This window comes from Petromyzon marinus, chromosome 24 (genome assembly GCF_048934315.1).
Source record: "Petromyzon marinus isolate PM22_M1 ecotype Great Lakes invasive population chromosome 24, UKy_Petmar_22M1.pri1.0, whole genome shotgun sequence".
Taxonomy (NCBI): Eukaryota; Metazoa; Chordata; class Hyperoartia; order Petromyzontiformes; family Petromyzontidae; genus Petromyzon; species Petromyzon marinus.
The window spans coordinates 1,738,020-1,758,713 of NC_133690.1; the positions used below are offsets into that span (position 1 = coordinate 1,738,020).

Sequence of the window (20,694 nt, forward strand, 5' to 3'; positions counted from 1 at the left end):
AAACAAACAATAATGTTTTTCAATACCTTTTCCGCTGCTTATCAGTTACATAGTCGTCGAAAGTGCCCTTTCCCATGAAAGCAGAGTGGTGCATCGGAAACGTGCTGGGCGCAAAGCCCAGAGTTCGATGCATCGAAACCATCCACTGCTAACAAGTCTTTTTCATCATTCTTCGCTCGGTTTTAGTTATCGCAGATTTATCGGCTAAGTTTGCTATGGCTTTGCTTAGATATTTTGCAAAATTTGCTATTGCCTATTTTGCGATAAACACCCAAAGTAAGCCTCTGTAGGATTAGCTCAAGTGGTAGAGCACCTGTTTTGCATGTGAGAAGTAGTGGAATCGATACCCACATTTTCCAAAGCACGTACAGGCAACGAGTGGATTTTTTATTAGCATGTAAAAATAGAGGCAACATATCAACTTATCGAATGTTTATAAAAAATCAATATGTTCACAATGTCAATCAAAAGATTACAAATGAATTTCTTAACTCTCGATTGATGCAAACAATAAAGAATATTTTTCAATGTATTTTCTGATGCTTCTCAGTTACATAGACGTCGATAATATGCCTTGCCATAAAAGCAGAGTGGCGCAGCGGAAGCGTGCTGGGCCCATAACCCAGAGGTCGATGGATCGAAACCATCCTCTGCTAACAAGTCTTTTTAATCAATCTTAGCTGGGTTTAAGTTATCGCAGATTTATCGCCTAAGTTTGTTGTGGCTTTGCATAGATATTTTGCAAAAAGTGCTATGGCCTATTACGCGATAAACACCCAAATTAAGCCTCTGTAGGATTAGCTCAAGGGGGACAGCACGTGTTTTGCATGTGAGAAGTAGTGGAATCGATACCCACATTTTCCAAAGCACATATAGGCAACGAGTGGATTTTTTATTAGCATGTAAAAATAGAGGCAACATATCAACTTATCGAATGTTTATAAAAAATCAAAATATTCACAATGTCAATCAAAAGATTACAAATGAATTTCTTAACTCTCGATTGATGCAAACAATAAAGAATATTTTTCAATGTATTTTCTGATGCTTCTCAGTTACATAGACGTCGATAATATGCCTTTCCATAAAAGCAGAGTGGCGCAGCGGAAGCGTGCTGGGCCCATAACCCAGAGGTCGATGGATCGAAACCATCCTCTGCTAACAAGTCTTTTTCATCAATCTTAGCTGGGTTTAAGTTATCGCAGATTTATCGCCGAAGTTTGTTGTGGCTTTGCATAGATATTTTGCAAAAAGTGCTAGGGCATATGTCACGAAAAAAAACACCCAAAATAACTTGGCATGGGATTAAATCAAGTGGTAAAGCGTGCGTGTAGCATGCGCGGTAGTGGGATCGATACCCACATTCTCCTAAACACATATGGGCAACTTGTGCATTTTTTATTAGCATCTAAAAATCGATGCAACATATCAAACTATCGAATGCTTAAAAAAATTCAATATAATCACAAGGTCAATCTCAAGGTCAATCAAAATATTACAATTGAATTTCTTAACCCTCTATGGATCCAAACAAACAATAATGTTTTTCAATACCTTTTCCGCTGCTTATCAGTTACATAGTCGTCGAAAGTGCCCTTTCCCATGAAAGCAGAGTGGTGCATCGGAAACGTGCTGGGCGCAAAGCCCAGAGTTCGATGCATCGAAATCATCCACTGCTAACAAGTCTTTTTCATCAATCTTCGCTCGGTTTTAGGTATCGCAGATTTATCGGCTAAGTTTGCTCTGGCTTTGCTTAGATATTTTGCAAAAATTGCTATGGCCTATTTCGCGATAAACACCCAAAGTAAGCCTCTGTAGGATTAGCTCAAGTGGTAGAGCACCTGTTTTGCATGTGAGAAGTAGTGGAATCGATACCCACATTTTCCAAAGCACATATAGGCAACGAGTGGATTTTTTATTAGCATGTAAAAATAGAGGCAACATATCAACTTATCGAATGTTTATAAAAATAATCTATATGTTCACAATGTCAATCAAAAGATTACAAATGAATTTTTTAACTCTCGATTGATGCAAACAATAAATAATATTTTTCAATGTATTTTCTGATGCTTCTCAGTTACATAGACGTCGATAATATGCCTTTCCATAAAAGCAGAGTGGCGCAGCGGAAGCGTGCTGGGCCCATAACCCAGAGGTCGATGGATCGAAACCATCCTCTGCTAACAAGTCTGTTTAATCAATCTTAGCTCGGTTTTAGTTATCACAGATTTATCGGCTAAGTTTGTTGTGGCTTTGCATAGATATTTTGCAAAAAGTGCTATGGTCTATTTCGCGATAAACACCCAAACTAAGCCTCTGTAGGATTAGCTCAAGTGGTAAAGCACGTGTTTTGCATATGAGAAGTAGTAGAATCGATGCCAACATTTTCCAAAGCACATATAGGCAACGAGTGGATTTTTTATTAGCATGTAAAAATAGAGGCAACATATCAACTTATCGAATGTTTATAAAAAATCAATATGTTCACAATGTCAATCAAAAGATTAAAAATGAATTTCTTAACTCTCGATTGATGCAAACAATAAAGAATATTTTTCAATGTATTTTCTGATGCTTCTCAGTTACATAGACGTCGATAGTATGCCTTGCCATAAAAGCAGAGTGGCGCAGCGGAAGCGTGCTGGGCCCATAACCCAGAGGTCGAAGGAGCGAAACCATCCTCTGCTAACAAGTCTTTTTAATCAATCTTAGCTGGGTTTAAGTTATCGCAGATTTATCGCCTAAGTTTGTTGTGGCTTTGCATAGATATTTTGCAAAAAGTGCTATGGCCTATTTCGCGATAAACACCCAAATTAAGCCGCTGTAGGATTAGCTCAAGGGGGACAGCACGTGTTTTGCATGTGAGAAGTAGTGGTATCGATACTCACATTTTCCAAAGCACATATAGGCAACGAGTGGATTTTTTATTAGCATGTAAAAATAGAGGCAACATATCAACTTATCGAATGTTTATAAAAAAATCAATATATGCACAATGTCAATCAAAAGATTACAAATTAATTTCTTAACTCTCGATTGATGCAAACAATAAAGAATATTTTCAATGTATTTTCTGATGCTTCTCAGTTACATAGACGTCGATAATATGCCTTGCCATAAAAGCAGAGTGGCGCAGCGGAAGCGTGCTGGGCCCATAACCCAGAGGTCGAAGGAGCGAAACCATCCTCTGCTAACAAGTCTTTTTAATCAATCTTAGCTGGGTTTAAGTTATCGCAGATTTATCGCCTAAGTTTGTTGTGGCTTTGCATAGATATTTTGCAAAAAGTGCTATGGCCTATTTCGCGATAAACACCCAAACTAAGCCTCTATAGGATTAGCTCAAGTGGGACAGCACGTGTTTTGCATTTGAGAAGTAGTGGAATCGATACCCACATTTTCCAAAGCACATATAGGCAACGAGTGGATTTTTTATAAGCATGTAAAAATAGAGGCAACATATCAACTTATCGAATGTTTATAAAAAATCAAAATATTCACAATGTCAATCAAAAGATTACAAATGAATTTCTTAACTCTCGATTGATGCAAACAATAAAGAATATTTTTCAATGTATTTTCTGATGGTTCTCAGTTACATAGACGTCGATAATATGCCTTTCCATAAAAGCAGAGTGGCGCAGCGGTAAGCGTGCTGGGCCCATAACCCAGAGGTCGATGGATCGAAACCATCCTCTGCTAACAAGTCTTTTTAATCAATCTTAGCTGGGTTTAAGTTATCGCAGATTTATCGCCGAAGTTTGTTGTGGCTTTGCATAGATATTTTGCAAAAAGTGCTATGGCCTATTTCGCGATAAACACCCAAATTAAGCCGCTGTAGGATTAGCTCAAGGGGGACAGCACGTGTTTTGCATGTGAGAAGTAGTGGTATCGATACTCACATTTTCCAAAGCACATATAGGCAACGAGTGGATTTTTTATTAGCATGTAAAAATAGAGGCAACATATCAACTTATCGAATGTTTATAAAAAATCAATATATGCACAATGTCAATCAAAAGATTACAAATTAATTTCTTAACTCTCGATTGATGCAAACAATAAAGAATATTTTCAATGTATTTTCTGATGCTTCTCAGTTACATAGACGTCGATAATATACCTTTCCATAAAAGCAGAGTGGCGCAGCGGAAGCGTTTTGGGCCCATAACCCAGAGGTCGATGGATCGAAACCATCCTCTGCTAACAAGTCTGTTCAATCAATCTTAGCTCGGTTTTAGTTATCGCAGATTTATCGGCTAAGTTTGTTGTGGCTTTGCATAGATATTTTGCAAAAAGTGCTATGGCCAATTTCGCGATAAACACCCAAACTAAGCCTCTGTAGGATTAGCTCAAGTGGTAAAGCACGTGTTTTGCATGTGAGAAGTAGTGGAATCGATACCCACATTTTCCAAAGCACATATAGGCAACGAGTGGATTTTTTATTAGCATGTAAAAATAGAAGCAACATATCAACTTATCGAATGTTTATAAAAAATCAATATGTTCACAATGTCAATCAAAAGATTACAAATTAATTTCTTAACTCTCGATTGATGCAAACAATAAAGAATATTTTTCAATGTATTTTCTGATGCTTCTCAGTTACATAGACGTCGATAATATGCCTTGCCATAAAAGCAGAGTGGCGCAGCGGAAGCGTGCTGGGCCCATAACCCAGAGGTCGAAGGAGCGAAACCATCCTCTGCTAACAAGTCTTTTTAATCAATCTTAGCTGGGTTTAAGTTATCGCAGATTTATCGCCTAAGTTTGTTGTGGCTTTGCATAGATATTTTGCAAAAAGTGCTATGGCCTATTTCGCGATAAACACCCAAACTAAGCCTCTGTAGGATTAGCTCAAGTGGGACAGCACGTGTTTTGCATTTGAGAAGTAGTGGAATCGATACCCACATTTTCCAAAGCACATATAGGCAACGAGTGGATTTTTTATAAGCATGTAAAAATAGAGGCAACATATCAACTTATCGAATGTTTATAAAAAATCAATATGTTCACAATGTCAATCAAAAGATTACAAATTAATTTCTTAACTCTCGATTGATGCAAACAATAAAGAATATTTTTCAATGTATTTTCTGATGCTTCTCAGTTACATAGACGTCGATAATATGCCTTGCCATAAAAGCAGAGTGGCGCAGCGGAAGCGTGCTGGGCCCATAACCCAGAGGTCGAAGGAGCGAAACCATCCTCTGCTAACAAGTCTTTTTAATCAATCTTAGCTGGGTTTAAGTTATCGCAGATTTATCGCCTAAGTTTGTTGTGGCTTTGCATAGATATTTTGCAAAAAGTGCTATGGCCTATTTCGCGATAAACACCCAAACTAAGCCTCTGTAGGATTAGCTCAAGTGGGACAGCACGTGTTTTGCATTTGAGAAGTAGTGGAATCGATACCCACATTTTCCAAAGCACATATAGGCAACGAGTGGATTTTTTATAAGCATGTAAAAATAGAGGCAACATATCAACTTATCGAATGTTTATAAAAAATCAAAATATTCACAATGTCAATCAAAAGATTACAAATGAATTTCTTAACTCTCGATTGATGCAAACAATAAAGAATATTTTTCAATGTATTTTCTGATGGTTCTCAGTTACATAGACGTCGATAATATGCCTTTCCATAAAAGCAGAGTGGCGCAGCGGAAGCGTGCTGGGCCCATAACCCAGAGGTCGATGGATCGAAACCATCCTCTGCTAACAAGTCTTTTTAATCAATCTTAGCTGGGTTTAAGTTATCGCAGATTTATCGCCGAAGTTTGTTGTGGCTTTGCATAGATATTTTGCAAAAAGTGCTATGGCCTATTTCGCGATAAACACCCAAACTAAGCCTCTGTAGGATTAGCTCAAGTGGGGACAGCACGTGTTTTGCATGTGAGAAGTAGTGGAATCGATACCCACATTTTCCAAAGCACATATAGGCAACGAGTGGATTTTTTATTAGCATGTAAAAATAGAGGCAACATATCAACTTATCGAATGTTTATAAGAAATCAATATATTCACAATGTCAATCAAAAGATTACAAATGAATTTCTTAACTCTCGATTGATGCAAACAATAAAGAATATTTTTCAATGTATTTTCTGATGGTTCTCAGTTACATAGACGTCGATAATATGCCTTTCCATAAAAGCAGAGTGGCGCATCGGAAGCGTGCTGGGCCCATAACCCAGAGGTCGATGGATCGAAACCATCCTCTGCTAACAAGTCTTTTTAATCAATCTTAGCTGGGTTTAAGTTATCGCAGATTTATCGCCGAAGTTTGTTGTGGCTTTGCATAGATATTTTGCAAAAAGTGCTATGGACTATTTCGCGATAAACACCCAAACTAAGCCTCTGTAGGATTAGCTCAAGTGGGGACAGCACGTGTTTTGCATGTGAGAAGTAGTGGAATCGATACCCACATTTTCCAAAGCACATATAGGCAACGAGTGGATTTTTTATTAGCATGTAAAAATAGAGGCAACATATCAACTTATCGAATGTTTATAAGAAATCAATATATTCACAATGTCAATCAAAAGATTACAAATGAATTTCTTAACTCTCGATTGATGGAAACAATAAAGAATATTTTTCAATGTATTTTCTGATGCTTTTCAGTTACATAGACGTCGATAATATGCATTTCCATAAAAGCAGAGTGGCGCAGCGGAAGTGTGATTGGCCCATAACCCAGAGGTCGATGGATCGAAACCATCCTCTGCTAACAAGTCTTTTTCATCAATCTTAACTCGGTTTTAGTTATCGCAGATTTATCGGCTAAGTTTGTTGTGGCTTTGCATAGATATTTTGCAAAAAGTGCTATGGCATATGTCACGAAAAAAAAACCCAAAATAACTTGGCATGGGATTAAATCAAGTGGTAAAGCGTGCGTGTAGCATGCGCGGTAGTGGGATCGATACCCACATTCTCCTAAACACATATGGGCAACTTGTGCATTTTTTATTAGCATCTAAAAATCGATGCAACATATCAAACTATCGAATGCTTAAAAAAATTCAATATAATCACAAGGTCAATCTCAAGGTCAATCAAAATATTACAATTGAATTTCTTAACCCTCTATGGATCCAAACAAACAATAATGTTTTTCAATACCTTTTCCGCTGCTTATCAGTTACATAGTCGTCGAAAGTGCCCTTTCCCATGAAAGCAGAGTGGTGCATCGGAAACGTGCTGGGCGCAAAGCCCAGAGTTCGATGCATCGAAACCATCCACTGCTAACAAGTCTTTTTCATCATTCTTCGCTCGGTTTTAGTTATCGCAGATTTATCGGCTAAGTTTGCTATGGCTTTGCTTAGATATTTTGCAAAATTTGCTATTGCCTATTTCGCGATAAACACCCAAAGTAAGCCTCTGTAGGATTAGCTCAAGTGGTAGAGCACCTGTTTTGCATGTGAGAAGTAGTGGAATCGATACCCACATTTTCCAAAGCACGTACAGGCAACGAGTGGATTTTTTATTAGCATGTAAAAATAGAGGCAACATATCAACTTATCGAATGTTTATAAAAAATCAATATGTTCACAATGTCAATCAAAAGATTACAAATGAATTTCTTAACTCTCGATTGATGCAAACAATAAAGAATATTTTTCAATGTATTTTCTGATGCTTCTCAGTTACATAGACGTCGATAATATGCCTTGCCATAAAAGCAGAGTGGCGCAGCGGAAGCGTGCTGGGCCCATAACCCAGAGGTCGATGGATCGAAACCATCCTCTGCTAACAAGTCTTTTTAATCAATCTTAGCTGGGTTTAAGTTATCGCAGATTTATCGCCTAATTTTGTTGTGGCTTTGCATAGATATTTTGCAAAAAGTGCTATGGCCTATTTCGCGATAAACACCCAAATTAAGCCTCTGTAGGATTAGCTCAAGGGGGACAGCACGTGTTTTGCATGTGAGAAGTAGTGGAATCGATACCCACATTTTCCAAAGCACATATAGGCAACGAGTGGATTTTTTATTAGCATGTAAAAATAGAGGCAACATATCAACTTATCGAATGTTTATAAAAAATCAATATATGCACAATGTCAATCAAAAGATTACAAATGAATTTCTTAACTCTCGATTGATGCAAACAATAAAGAATATTTTCAATGTATTTTCTGATGCTTCTCAGTTACATAGACGTCGATAATATGCCTTTCCATAAAAGCAGAGTGGCGCAGCGGAAGCGTGCTGGGCCCATAACCCAGAGGTCGATGGATCGAAACCATCCTCTGCTAACAAGTCTGTTCAATCAATCTTAGCTCGGTTTTAGTTATCGCAGATTTATCGGCTAAGTTTGTTGTGGCTTTGCATAGATATTTTGCAAAAAGTGCTATGGCCTATTTCGCGATAAACACCCAAACTAAGCCTCTGTAGGATTAGCTCAAGTGGGACAGGACGTGTTTTGCATTTGAGAAGTAGTGGAATCGATACCCACATTTTCCAAAGCACATATAGGCAACGAGTGGATTTTTTATAAGCATGTAAAAATAGAGGCAACATATCAACTTATCGAATGTTTATAAAAAATCAAAATATTCACAATGTCAATCAAAAGATTACAAATGAATTTCTTAACTCTCGATTGATGCAAACAATAAATAATATTTTTCAATGTATTTTCTGATGCTTCTCAGTTACATAGACGTCGATAATATGCCTTGCCATAAAAGCAGAGTGGCGCAGCGGAAGCGTGCTGGGCCCATAACCCAGAGGTCGATGGATCGAAACCATCCTCTGCTAACAAGTCTTTTTAATCAATCTTAGCTGGGTTTAAGTTATCGCAGATTTATCGCCGAAGTTTGTTGTGGCTTTGCATAGATATTTTGCAAAAAGTGCTATGGCCTATTTCGCGATAAACACCCAAACTAAGCCTCTGTAGGATTAGCTCAAGTGGGGACAGCACGTGTTTTGCATGTGAGAAGTAGTGGAATCGATACCCACATTTTCCAAAGCACATATAGGCAACGAGTGGATTTTTTATAAGCATGTAAAAATAGAGGCAACATATCAACTTATCGAATGTTTATAAGAAATCAATATATTCACAATGTCAATCAAAAGATTACAAATGAATTTCTTAACTCTCGATTGATGCAAACAATAAAGAATATTTTTCAATGTATTTTCTGATGCTTCTCAGTTACATAGACGTCGATAATATGCCTTTCCATAAAAGCAGAGTGGCGCAGCGGAAGCGTGCTGGGCCCATAACCCAGAGGTCGATGGATCGAAACCATCCTCTGCTAACAAGTCTGTTCAATCAATCTTAGCTCGGTTTTAGTTATCGCAGATTTATCGGCTAAGTTTGTTGTGGCTTTGCATAGATATTTTGCAAAAAGTGCTATGGCATATGTCACGAAAAAAAAACCCAAAATAACTTGGCATGGGATTAAATCAAGTGGTAAAGCGTGCGTGTAGCATGCGCGGTAGTGGGATCGATACCCACATTCTCCTAAACACATATGGGCAACTTGTGCATTTTTTATTAGCATCTAAAAATCGATGCAACATATCAAACTATCGAATGCTTAAAAAAATTCAATATAATCACAAGGTCAATCTCAAGGTCAATCAAAATATTACAATTGAATTTCTTAACCCTCTATGGATCCAAACAAACAATAATGTTTTTCAATACCTTTTCCGCTGCTTATCAGTTACATAGTCGTCGAAAGTGCCCTTTCCCATGAAAGCAGAGTGGTGCATCGGAAACGTGCTGGGCGCAAAGCCCAGAGTTCGATGCATCGAAACCATCCACTGCTAACAAGTCTTTTTCATCAATCTTCGCTCGGTTTTAGGTATCGCAGATTTATCGGCTAAGTTTGCTCTGGCTTTGCTTAGATATTTTGCAAAAATTGCTATGGCCTATTTCGCGATAAACACCCAAAGTAAGCCTCTGTAGGATTAGCTCAAGTGGTAGAGCACCTGTTTTGCATGTGAGAAGTAGTGGAATCGATACCCACATTTTCCAAAGCACATATAGGCAACGAGTGGATTTTTTATTAGCATGTAAAAATAGAGGCAACATATCAACTTATCGAATGTTTATAAAAATAATCTATATGTTCACAATGTCAATCAAAAGATTACAAATGAATTTCTTAACTCTCGATTGATGCAAACAATAAATAATATTTTTCAATGTATTTTCTGATGCTTCTCAGTTACATAGACGTCGATAATATGCCTTTCCATAAAAGCAGAGTGGCGCAGCGGAAGCGTGCTGGGCCCATAACCCAGAGGTCGATGGATCGAAACCATCCTCTGCTAACAAGTCTGTTTAATCAATCTTAGCTCGGTTTTAGTTATCACAGATTTATCGGCTAAGTTTGTTGTGGCTTTGCATAGATATTTTGCAAAAAGTGCTATGGCCTATTTCGCGATAAACACCCAAAGTAAGCCTCTGTAGGATTAGCTCAAGTGGTAGAGCACCTGTTTTGCATGTGAGAAGTAGTGGAATCGATACCCACATTTTCCAAAGCACGTACAGGCAACGAGTGGATTTTTTATTAGCATGTAAAAATAGAGGCAACATATCAACTTATCGAATGTTTATAAAAAATCAATATGTTCACAATGTCAATCAAAAGATTACAAATGAATTTCTTAACTCTCGATTGATGCAAACAATAAAGAATATTTTTCAATGTATTTTCTGATGCTTCTCAGTTACATAGACGTCGATAATATGCCTTGCCATAAAAGCAGAGTGGCGCAGCGGAAGCGTGCTGGGCCCATAACCCAGAGGTCGATGGATCGAAACCATCCTCTGCTATCAAGTCTTTTTCATTATTCTTAGCTCGGTTTAAGTTATCGCAGATTTATCGGCTAAGTTTGTTGTGGCTTTGCATAGATATTTTGCAAAAAGTGCTATGGCATATGTCATGAAAAAAACACCCAAAATAACTTGGCATGGGATTAGATCAAGTGGTAAAGCGTGCATGTAGCATGTGCGCGGTAGTGGGATCGATACCCACATTCTCCTAAACACATATGGGCAACTTGTGCATGTTTTATTAGCATCTAAAAATCGATGCAACATATCAAACTATCGAATGTTTACAAAAATACAATATAATCATAAGGTCAATCTCAAGGTCAATCAAAATATTACAATTGAATTTCTTTACCCTCTATGGATCCAAAGAAACAATAATGTTTTTCAATACCTTTTCCGCTGCTTATCAGTTACATAGTCGTCGAAAGTGCCCTTTCCCATGAAAGCAGAGTGGTGCATCGGAAGCGTGCTGGGCTCAAAGCCCAGAGTTGGATGCATCGAAAACATCCACTGCTAACAAATATATTTCATCATTCTTAGCTCGGTTTTAGTTATCGCAGATTTATCGGCTAAGTTTGTTGTGGCTTTGCATAGATATTTTGCAAAAAGTGCTATGGCCTATTTCGCCATAAACACCCAAACTAAGCCTCTGTAGGATTAGCTCAAGTGGTAAAGCACGTGTTTTGCATGTGAGAAGTAGTGGAATCGATACCCACATTTTCCAAAGCACATATAGGCAACGAGTGGATTTTTTATTAGCATGTAAAAATAGAAGCAACATATAAACTTATCGAATGTTTATAAAAAATCAATATGTTCACAATGTCAATCAAAAGATTACAAATGAATTTCTTAACTCTCGATTGATGCAAACAATAAAGAATATTTTTCAATGTATTTTCTGATGCTTCTCAGTTACATAGACGTCGATAATATGCCTTGCCATAAAAGCAGAGTGGCGCAGCGGAAGCGTGCTGGGCCCATAACCCAGAGGTCGAAGGAGCGAAACCATCCTCTGCTAACAAGTCTTTTTAATCAATCTTAGCTGGGTTTAAGTTATCGCAGATTTATCGCCTAAGTTTGTTGTGGCTTTGCATATATATTTTGCAAAAAGTGCTATGGCCTATTTCGCGATAAACACCCAAACTAAGCCTCTGTAGGATTAGCTCAAGTGGGACAGCACGTGTTTTGCATTTGAGAAGTAGTGGAATCGATACCCACATTTTCCAAAGCACATATAGGCAACGAGTGGATTTTTTATAAGCATGTAAAAATAGAGGCAACATATCAACTTATCGAATGTTTATAAAAAATCAAAATATTCACAATGTCAATCAAAAGATTACAAATGAATTTCTTAACTCTCGATTGATGCAAACAATAAAGAATATTTTTCAATGTATTTTCTGATGCTTCTCAGTTACATAGACGTCGATAATATGCCTTGCCATAAAAGCAGAGTGGCGCAGCGGAAGCGTGCTGGGCCCATAACCCAGAGGTCGAAGGAGCGAAACCATCCTCTGCTAACAAGTCTTTTTAATCAATCTTAGCTGGGTTTAAGTTATCGCAGATTTATCGCCTAAGTTTGTTGTGGCTTTGCATATATATTTTGCAAAAAGTGCTATGGCCTATTTCGCGATAAACACCCAAACTAAGCCTCTGTAGGATTAGCTCAAGTGGGACAGCACGTGTTTTGCATTTGAGAAGTAGTGGAATCGATACCCACATTTTCCAAAGCACATATAGGCAACGAGTGGATTTTTTATAAGCATGTAAAAATAGAGGCAACATATCAACTTATCGAATGTTTATAAAAAATCAAAATATTCACAATGTCAATCAAAAGATTACAAATGAATTTCTTAACTCTCGATTGATGCAAACAATAAAGAATATTTTTCAATGTATTTTCTGATGGTTCTCAGTTACATAGACGTCGATAATATGCCTTTCCATAAAAGCAGAGTGGCGCAGCGGAAGCGTGCTGGGCCCATAACCCAGAGGTCGATGGATCGAAACCATCCTCTGCTAACAAGTCTTTTTAATCAATCTTAGCTGGGTTTAAGTTATCGCAGATCTATCGCCGAAGTTTGTTGTGGATTTGCATAGATATTTTGCAAAAAGTGCTATGGCCTATTTCGCGATAAACACCCAAACTAAGCCTCTGTAGGATTAGCTCAAGTGGGGACAGCACGTGTTTTGCATGTGAGAAGTAGTGGAATCGATACCCACATTTTCCAAAGCACATATAGGCAACGAGTGGATTTTTTATTAGCATGTAAAAATAGAGGCAACATATCAACTTATCGAATGTTTATAAAAAATCAATATGTTCACAATGTCAATCAAAAGATTACAAATGAATTTCTTAACTCTCGATTGATGAAAAACAATAAAGAATATTTTTCAATGTATTTTCTCATGGTTCTCAGTTACATAGACGTCGATAATATGCCTTTCCATAAAAGCAGAGTGGCCCAGCGGAAGCGTGCTGGGCCCATAACCCAGAGGTCGATGGATCGAAACCATCCTCTGCTAACAAGCCTTTTTAATCAATCTTAGCTGGGTTTAAGTTATCGCAGATTTATCGCCTAAGTTTGTTGTGGCTTTGCATAGATATTTTGCAAAAAGTGCTATGGCCTATTTCGCGATAAACACCCAAACTAAGCCTCTGTAGGATTAGCTCAAGTGGGACAGCACGTGTTTTGAATTTGAGAAGTAGTGGAATCGATACCCACATTATCCAAAGCACATATAGGCAACGAGTGGATTTTTTATAAGCATGTAAAAATAGAGGCAACATATCAACTTATCGAATGTTTATAAAAAATCAAAATATTCACAATGTCAATCAAAAGATTACAAATGAATTTCTTAACTCTCGATTGATGCAAACAATAAAGAATATTTTTCAATGTATTTTCTGATGGTTCTCAGTTACATAGACGTCGATAATATGCCTTTCCATAAAAGCAGAGTGGCGCAGCGGAAGTGTGCTGGGCCCATAACCCAGAGGTCGATGGATCGAAACTATCCTCTGCTAACAAGTCTTTTTCATCAATCTTAGCTCGGTTTTAGTTATCGCAGATTTATCGGCTAAGTTTGTTGTGGCTTTGCATAGATATTTTGCAAAAAGTGCTATGGCCTATTTCGCAATAAACACCCAAACTAAGCCTCTGTAGGATTAGCTCAAGTGGTAAAGCACGTGTTTTGCATGTGAGAAGTAGTGGAATCGATACCCACATTTTCCAAAGCACATATAGGCAACGAGTGGATTTTTTATAAGCATGTAAAAATAGAGGCAACATATCAACTTATCGAATGTTTATAAAAAATCTAAATATTCACAATGTCAATCAAAAGATTACAAATGAATTTCTTAACTCTCGATTGATGCAAACAATAAAGAATATTTTTCAATGTATTTTCTGATGGTTCTCAGTTACATAGACGTCGATAATATGCCTTTCCATAAAAGCAGAGTGGCGCAGCGGAAGTGTGCTGGGCCCATAACCCAGAGGTCGATGGATCGAAACTATCCTCTGCTAACAAGTCTTTTTCATCAATCTTAGCTCGGTTTTAGTTATCGCAGATTTATCGGCTAAGTTTGTTGTGGCTTTGCATAGATATTTTGCAAAAAGTGCTATGGCCTATTTCGCAATAAACACCCAAACTAAGCCTCTGTAGGATTAGCTCAAGTGGTAAAGCACGTGTTTTGCATGTGAGAAGTAGTGGAATCGATACCCACATTTTCCAAAGCACATATAGGCAACGAGTGGATTTTTTATAAGCATGTAAAAATAGAGGCAACATATCAACTTATCGAATGTTTATAAAAAATCAAAATATTCACAATGTCAATCAAAAGATTACAAATGAATTTCTTAACTCTCGATTGATGCAAACAATAAAGAATATTTTTCAATGTATTTTCTGATGCTTCTCAGTTACATAGACGTCGATAATATGCCTTGCCATAAAAGCAGAGTGGCGCAGCGGAAGCGTGCTGGGCCCATAACCCAGAGGTCGAAGGAGCGAAACCATCCTCTGCTAACAAGTCTTTTTAATCAATCTTAGCTGGGTTTAAGTTATCGCAGATTTATCGCCTAAGTTTGTTGTGGCTTTGCATATATATTTTGCAAAAAGTGCTATGGCCTATTTCGCGATAAACACCCAAACTAAGCCTCTGTAGGATTAGCTCAAGTGGGACAGCACGTGTTTTGCATTTGAGAAGTAGTGGAATCGATACCCACATTTTCCAAAGCACATATAGGCAACGAGTGGATTTTTTATTAGCATGTAAAAATAGAAGCAACATATCAACTTATCGAATGTTTATAAAAAATCAATATGTTCACAATGTCAATCAAAAGATTACAAATGAATTTCTTAACTTTCGATTGATGCAAACAATAAAGAATATTTTTCAATGTATTTTCTGATGCTTCTCAGTTACATAGACGTCGATAATATGCCTTGCCATAAAAGCAGAGTGGCGCAGCGGAAGCGTGCTGGGCCCATAACCCAGAGGTCGAAGGAGCGAAACCATCCTCTGCTAACAAGTCTTTTTAATCAATCTTAGCTGGGTTTAAGTTATCGCAGATTTATCGCCTAAGTTTGTTGTGGCTTTGCATAGATATTTTGCAAAAAGTGCTATGGCCTATTTCGCGATAAACACCCAAACTAAGCCTCTGTAGGATTAGCTCAAGTGGGACAGCACGTGTTTTGCATTTGAGAAGTAGTGGAATCGATACCCACATTATCCAAAGCACATATAGGCAACGAGTGGATTTTTTATAAGCATGTAAAAATAGAGGCAACATATCAACTTATCGAATGTTTATAAAAAATCAAAATATTCACAATGTCAATCAAAAGATTACAAATGAATTTCTTAACTCTCGATTGATGCAAACAATAAAGAATATTTTTCAATGTATTTTCTGATGGTTCTCAGTTACATAGACGTCGATAATATGCCTTTCCATAAAAGCAGAGTGGCGCAGCGGAAGTGTGCTGGGCCCATAACCCAGAGGTCGATGGATCGAAACTATCCTCTGCTAACAAGTCTTTTTCATCAATCTTAGCTCGGTTTTAGTTATCGCAGATTTATCGGCTAAGTTTGTTGTGGCTTTGCATAGATATTTTGCAAAAAGTGCTATGGCCTATTTCGCAATAAACACCCAAACTAAGCCTCTGTAGGATTAGCTCAAGTGGTAAAGCACGTGTTTTGCATGTGAGAAGTAGTGGAATCGATACCCACATTTTCCAAAGCACATATAGGCAACGAGTGGATTTTTTATTAGCATGTAAAAATAGAGGCAACATATCAACTTATCGAATGTTTATAAAAAATCAATATGTTCACAATGTCAATCAAAAGATTACAAATGAATTTCTTAACTCTCGATTGATGAAAAACAATAAAGAATATTTTTCAATGTATTTTCTCATGGTTCTCAGTTACATAGACGTCGATAATATGCCTTTCCATAAAAGCAGAGTGGCCCAGCGGAAGCGTGCTGGGCCCATAACCCAGAGGTCGATGGATCGAAACCATCCTCTGCTAACAAGCCTTTTTAATCAATCTTAGCTGGGTTTAAGTTATCGCAGATTTATCGCCTAAGTTTGTTGTGGCTTTGCATAGATATTTTGCAAAAAGTGCTATGGCCTATTTCGCGATAAACACCCAACCTAAGCCTCTGTAGGATTAGCTCAAGTGGTAAAGCACGTGTTTTGCATGTGAGAATTAGTGGAATCGATACCCACATTTTCCAAAGCACATATAGGCAACGAGTGGATTTTTTATAAGCATGTAAAAATAGAGGCAACATATCAACTTATCGAATGTTTATAAAAAATCAAAATATTCACAATGTCAATCAAAAGATTACAAATGAATTTCTTAACTCTCGATTGATGCAAACAATAAAGAATATTTTTCAATGTATTTTCTGATGCTTCTCAGTTACATAGACGTCGATAAGATGCCTTGCCATAAAAGCAGAGTGGCGCAGCGGAAGCGTGCTGGGCCCATAACCCAGAGGTCGAAGGAGCGAAACCATCCTCTGCTAACAAGTCTTTTTAATCAATCTTAGCTGGGTTTAAGTTATCGCAGATCTATCGCCGAAGTTTGTTGTGGCTTTGCATAGATATTTTGCAAAAAGTGCTATGGCCTATTTCGCGATAAACACCCAAACTAAGCCTCTGTAGGATTAGCTCAAGTGGGGACAGCACGTGTTTTGCATGTGAGAAGTAGTGGAATCGATACCCACATTTTCCAAAGCACATATAGGCAACGAGTGGATTTTTTATTAGCATGTAAAAATAGAAGCAACATATCAACTTATCGAATGTTTATAAAAAATCAATATGTTCACAATGTCAATCAAAAGATTACAAATGAATTTCTTAACTTTCGATTGATGCAAACAATAAAGAATATTTTTCAATGTATTTTCTGATGCTTCTCAGTTACATAGACGTCGATAATATGCCTTGCCATAAAAGCAGAGTGGCGCAGCGGAAGCGTGCTGGGCCCATAACCCAGAGGTCGAAGGAGCGAAACCATCCTCTGCTAACAAGTCTTTTTAATCAATCTTAGCTGGGTTTAAGTTATCGCAGATTTATCGCCTAAGTTTGTTGTGGCTTTGCATAGATATTTTGCAAAAAGTGCTATGGCCTATTTCGCGATAAACACCCAAACTAAGCCTCTGTAGGATTAGCTCAAGTGGGACAGCACGTGTTTTGCATTTGAGAAGTAGTGGAATCGATACCCACATTTTCCAAAGCACATATAGGCAACGAGTGGATTTTTTATAAGCATGTAAAAATAGAGGCAACATATCAACTTATCGAATGTTTATAAAAAATCAAAATATTCACAATGTCAATCAAAAGATTACAAATGAATTTCTTAACTCTCGATTGATGCAAACAATAAAGAATATTTTTCAATGTATTTTCTGATGCTTCTCAGTTACATAGACGTCGATAAGATGCCTTGCCATAAAAGCAGAGTGGCGCAGCGGAAGTGTGCTGGGCCCATAACCCAGAGGTCGAAGGAGCGAAACCATCCTCTGCTAACAAGTCTTTTTAATCAATCTTAGCTGGGTTTAAGTTATCGCAGATCTATCGCCGAAGTTTGTTGTGGCTTTGCATAGATATTTTGCAAAAAGTGCTATGGCCTATTTCGCGATAAACACCCAAACTAAGCCTCTGTAGGATTAGCTCAAGTGGGGACAGCACGTGTTTTGCATGTGAGAAGTAGTGGAATCGATACCCACATTTTCCAAAGCACATATAGGCAACGAGTGGATTTTTTATTAGCATGTAAAAATAGAAGCAACATATCAACTTATCGAATGTTTATAAAAAATCAATATGTTCACAATGTCAATCAAAAGATTACAAATGAATTTCTTAACTTTCGATTGATGCAAACAATAAAGAATATTTTTCAATGTATTTTCTGATGCTTCTCAGTTACATAGACGTCGATAATATGCCTTGCCATAAAACCTGAGTGGCGCAGCGGAAGCGTGCTGGGCCCATAACCCAGAGGTCGAAGGAGCGAAACCATCCTCTGCTAACAAGTCTTTTTAATCAATCTTAGCTGGGTTTAAGTTATCGCAGATTTATCGGCTAAGTTTGTTGTGGCTTTGCATAGATATTTTGCAAAAAGTGCTATGGCCTATTTCGCAATAAACACCCAAACTAAGCCTCTGTAGGATTAGCTCAAGTGGTAAAGCACGTGTTTTGCATGTGAGAAGTAGTGGAATCGATACCCACATTTTCCAAAGCACATATAGGCAACGAGTGGATTTTTTATTAGCATGTAAAAATAGAGGCAACATATCAACTTATCGAATGTTTATAAAAAATCAATATGTTCACAATGTCAATCAAAAGATTACAAATGAATTTCTTAACTCTCGATTGATGAAAAACAATAAAGAATATTTTTCAATGTATTTTCTCATGCTTCTCAGTTACATAGACGTCGATAATATGCCTTTCCATAAAAGCAGAGTGGCCCAGCGGAAGCGTGCTGGGCCCATAACCCAGAGGTCGATGGATCGAAACCATCCTCTGCTAACAAGCCTTTTTAATCAATCTTAGCTGGGTTTAAGTTATCGCAGATTTATCGCCTAAGTTTGTTGTGGCTATGCATAGATATTTTGCAAAAAGTGCTATGGCCTATTTCGCCATAAACACCCAAACTAAGCCTCTGTAGGATTAGCTCAAGTGGTAGAGCACGTGTTTTGCATGTGAGAAGTAGTGGAATCGATACCCACATTTTCCAAAGCACATATAGGTAACGAGTGAATGTTTTATTAGCATGTAAAAATAGAGGCAACATATCAACTTATCGAATGTTTATAAAAAATCAATATGTTCACAATGTCAATCAAAAGATTACAAATGAATTTCTTAACTCTCGATTGATGCAAACAATAAAGAATATTTTTCAATGTATTTTCTGATGCTTCTCAGTTACATAGACGTCGATAATATGCCTTGCCATAAAACCTGAGTGGCGCAGCGGAAGCGTGCTGGGCCCATAACCCAGAGGTCGAAGGAGCGAAACCATCCTCTGCTAACAAGTCTTTTTAATCAATCTTAGCTGGGTTTAAGTTATCGCAGATTTATCGGCTAAGTTTGTTGTGGCTTTGCATAGATATTTTGCAAAAAGTGCTATGGCCTATTTCGCAATAAACACCCAAACTAAGCCTCTGTAGGATTAGCTCAAGTGGTAAAGCACGTGTTTTGCATGTGAGAAGTAGTGGAATCGATACCCACATTTTCCAAAGCACATATAGGCAACGAGTGGATTTTTTATTAGCATGTAAAAATAGAGGCAACATATCAACTTATCGAATGTTTATAAAAAATCAATATGTTCACAATGTCAATCAAAAGATTACAAATGAATTTCTTAACTCTCGATTGATGAAAAACAATAAAGAATATTTTTCAATGTATTTTCTCATGCTTCTCAGTTACATAGACGTCGATAATATGCCTTTCCATAAAAGCAGAGTGGCCCAGCGGAAGCGTGCTGGGCCCATAACCCAGAGGTCGATGGATCGAAACCATCCTCTGCTAACAAGCCTTTTTAATCAATCTTAGCTGGGTTTAAGTTATCGCAGATTTATCGCCTAAGTTTGTTGTGGCTATGCATAGATATTTTGCAAAAAGTGCTATGGCCTATTTCGCCATAAACACCCAAACTAAGCCTCTGTAGGATTAGCTCAAGTGGTAGAGCACGTGTTTTGCATGTGAGAAGTAGTGGAATCGATACCCACATTTTCCAAAGCACATATAGGTAACGAGTGAATGTTTTATTAGCATGTAAAAATAGAGGCAACATATCAACTTATCGAATGTTTATAAAAAATCAATATGTTCACAATGTCAATCAAAAGATTACAAATGAATTTCTTAACTCTCGATTGATGCAAACAATAAAGAATATTTTTCAATGTATTTTCTGATGCTTCTCAGTTACATAGACGTCGATAATATGCCTTGCCATAAAAGCAGAGTGGCGCAGCGAAGCGTGCTGGGCCCATAACCCAGAGGTCGAAGGAGCGAAACCATCCTCTGCTAACAAGTCTTTTTAATCAATCTTAGCTGGGTTTAAGTTATCGCAGATTTATCGCCTAAGTTTGTTGTGGCTTTGCATAGATATTTTGCAAAAAGTGCTATGGCCTATTTCGCGATAAACACCCAAACTAAGCCTCTGTAGGATTAGCTCAAGTGGGACAGAACGTGTTTTGCATTTGAGAAGTAGTGGAATCGAACATATGGACACGTACCTTTTTTGTTAGCTTGTATGAATTGAGTAATCATATGAACGTGTCGAATGTTTAAAACGTTATCAATATAT

The 20,694-nt window shown here is 37.6% G+C and overlaps 12 non-coding genes across 12 annotated transcripts; all 12 read left to right on the forward strand.

Moving 5' to 3' along the window:
- Window positions 1-584: 584 nt before the first annotated feature.
- On the forward strand, window positions 585-656 carry TRNAM-CAU (transfer RNA methionine (anticodon CAU)). Its single transcript has one exon. It is a non-coding gene; the product is annotated as a tRNA-Met (tRNA).
- Window positions 657-1,089: 433 nt separating this feature from the next.
- Window positions 1,090-1,161, forward strand: TRNAM-CAU (transfer RNA methionine (anticodon CAU)). The gene has a single exon. It is a non-coding gene; the product is annotated as a tRNA-Met (tRNA).
- A 953-nt stretch (window positions 1,162-2,114) lies between these two features.
- TRNAM-CAU (transfer RNA methionine (anticodon CAU)) lies at window positions 2,115-2,186 on the forward strand. Its single transcript has one exon. It is a non-coding gene; the product is annotated as a tRNA-Met (tRNA).
- A 1,443-nt stretch (window positions 2,187-3,629) lies between these two features.
- TRNAM-CAU (transfer RNA methionine (anticodon CAU)) lies at window positions 3,630-3,702 on the forward strand. The gene has a single exon. It is a non-coding gene; the product is annotated as a tRNA-Met (tRNA).
- Window positions 3,703-5,649: 1,947 nt separating this feature from the next.
- On the forward strand, window positions 5,650-5,721 carry TRNAM-CAU (transfer RNA methionine (anticodon CAU)). The gene has a single exon. It is a non-coding gene; the product is annotated as a tRNA-Met (tRNA).
- Window positions 5,722-7,683: 1,962 nt separating this feature from the next.
- Window positions 7,684-7,755, forward strand: TRNAM-CAU (transfer RNA methionine (anticodon CAU)). Its single transcript has one exon. It is a non-coding gene; the product is annotated as a tRNA-Met (tRNA).
- Window positions 7,756-8,187: 432 nt separating this feature from the next.
- On the forward strand, window positions 8,188-8,259 carry TRNAM-CAU (transfer RNA methionine (anticodon CAU)). Its single transcript has one exon. It is a non-coding gene; the product is annotated as a tRNA-Met (tRNA).
- A 433-nt stretch (window positions 8,260-8,692) lies between these two features.
- Window positions 8,693-8,764, forward strand: TRNAM-CAU (transfer RNA methionine (anticodon CAU)). The gene has a single exon. It is a non-coding gene; the product is annotated as a tRNA-Met (tRNA).
- Window positions 8,765-9,198: 434 nt separating this feature from the next.
- Window positions 9,199-9,270, forward strand: TRNAM-CAU (transfer RNA methionine (anticodon CAU)). The gene has a single exon. It is a non-coding gene; the product is annotated as a tRNA-Met (tRNA).
- Window positions 9,271-10,222: 952 nt separating this feature from the next.
- Window positions 10,223-10,294, forward strand: TRNAM-CAU (transfer RNA methionine (anticodon CAU)). The gene has a single exon. It is a non-coding gene; the product is annotated as a tRNA-Met (tRNA).
- Window positions 10,295-10,727: 433 nt separating this feature from the next.
- TRNAM-CAU (transfer RNA methionine (anticodon CAU)) lies at window positions 10,728-10,799 on the forward strand. The gene has a single exon. It is a non-coding gene; the product is annotated as a tRNA-Met (tRNA).
- A 1,962-nt stretch (window positions 10,800-12,761) lies between these two features.
- Window positions 12,762-12,833, forward strand: TRNAM-CAU (transfer RNA methionine (anticodon CAU)). Its single transcript has one exon. It is a non-coding gene; the product is annotated as a tRNA-Met (tRNA).
- Window positions 12,834-20,694: the final 7,861 nt, after the last annotated feature.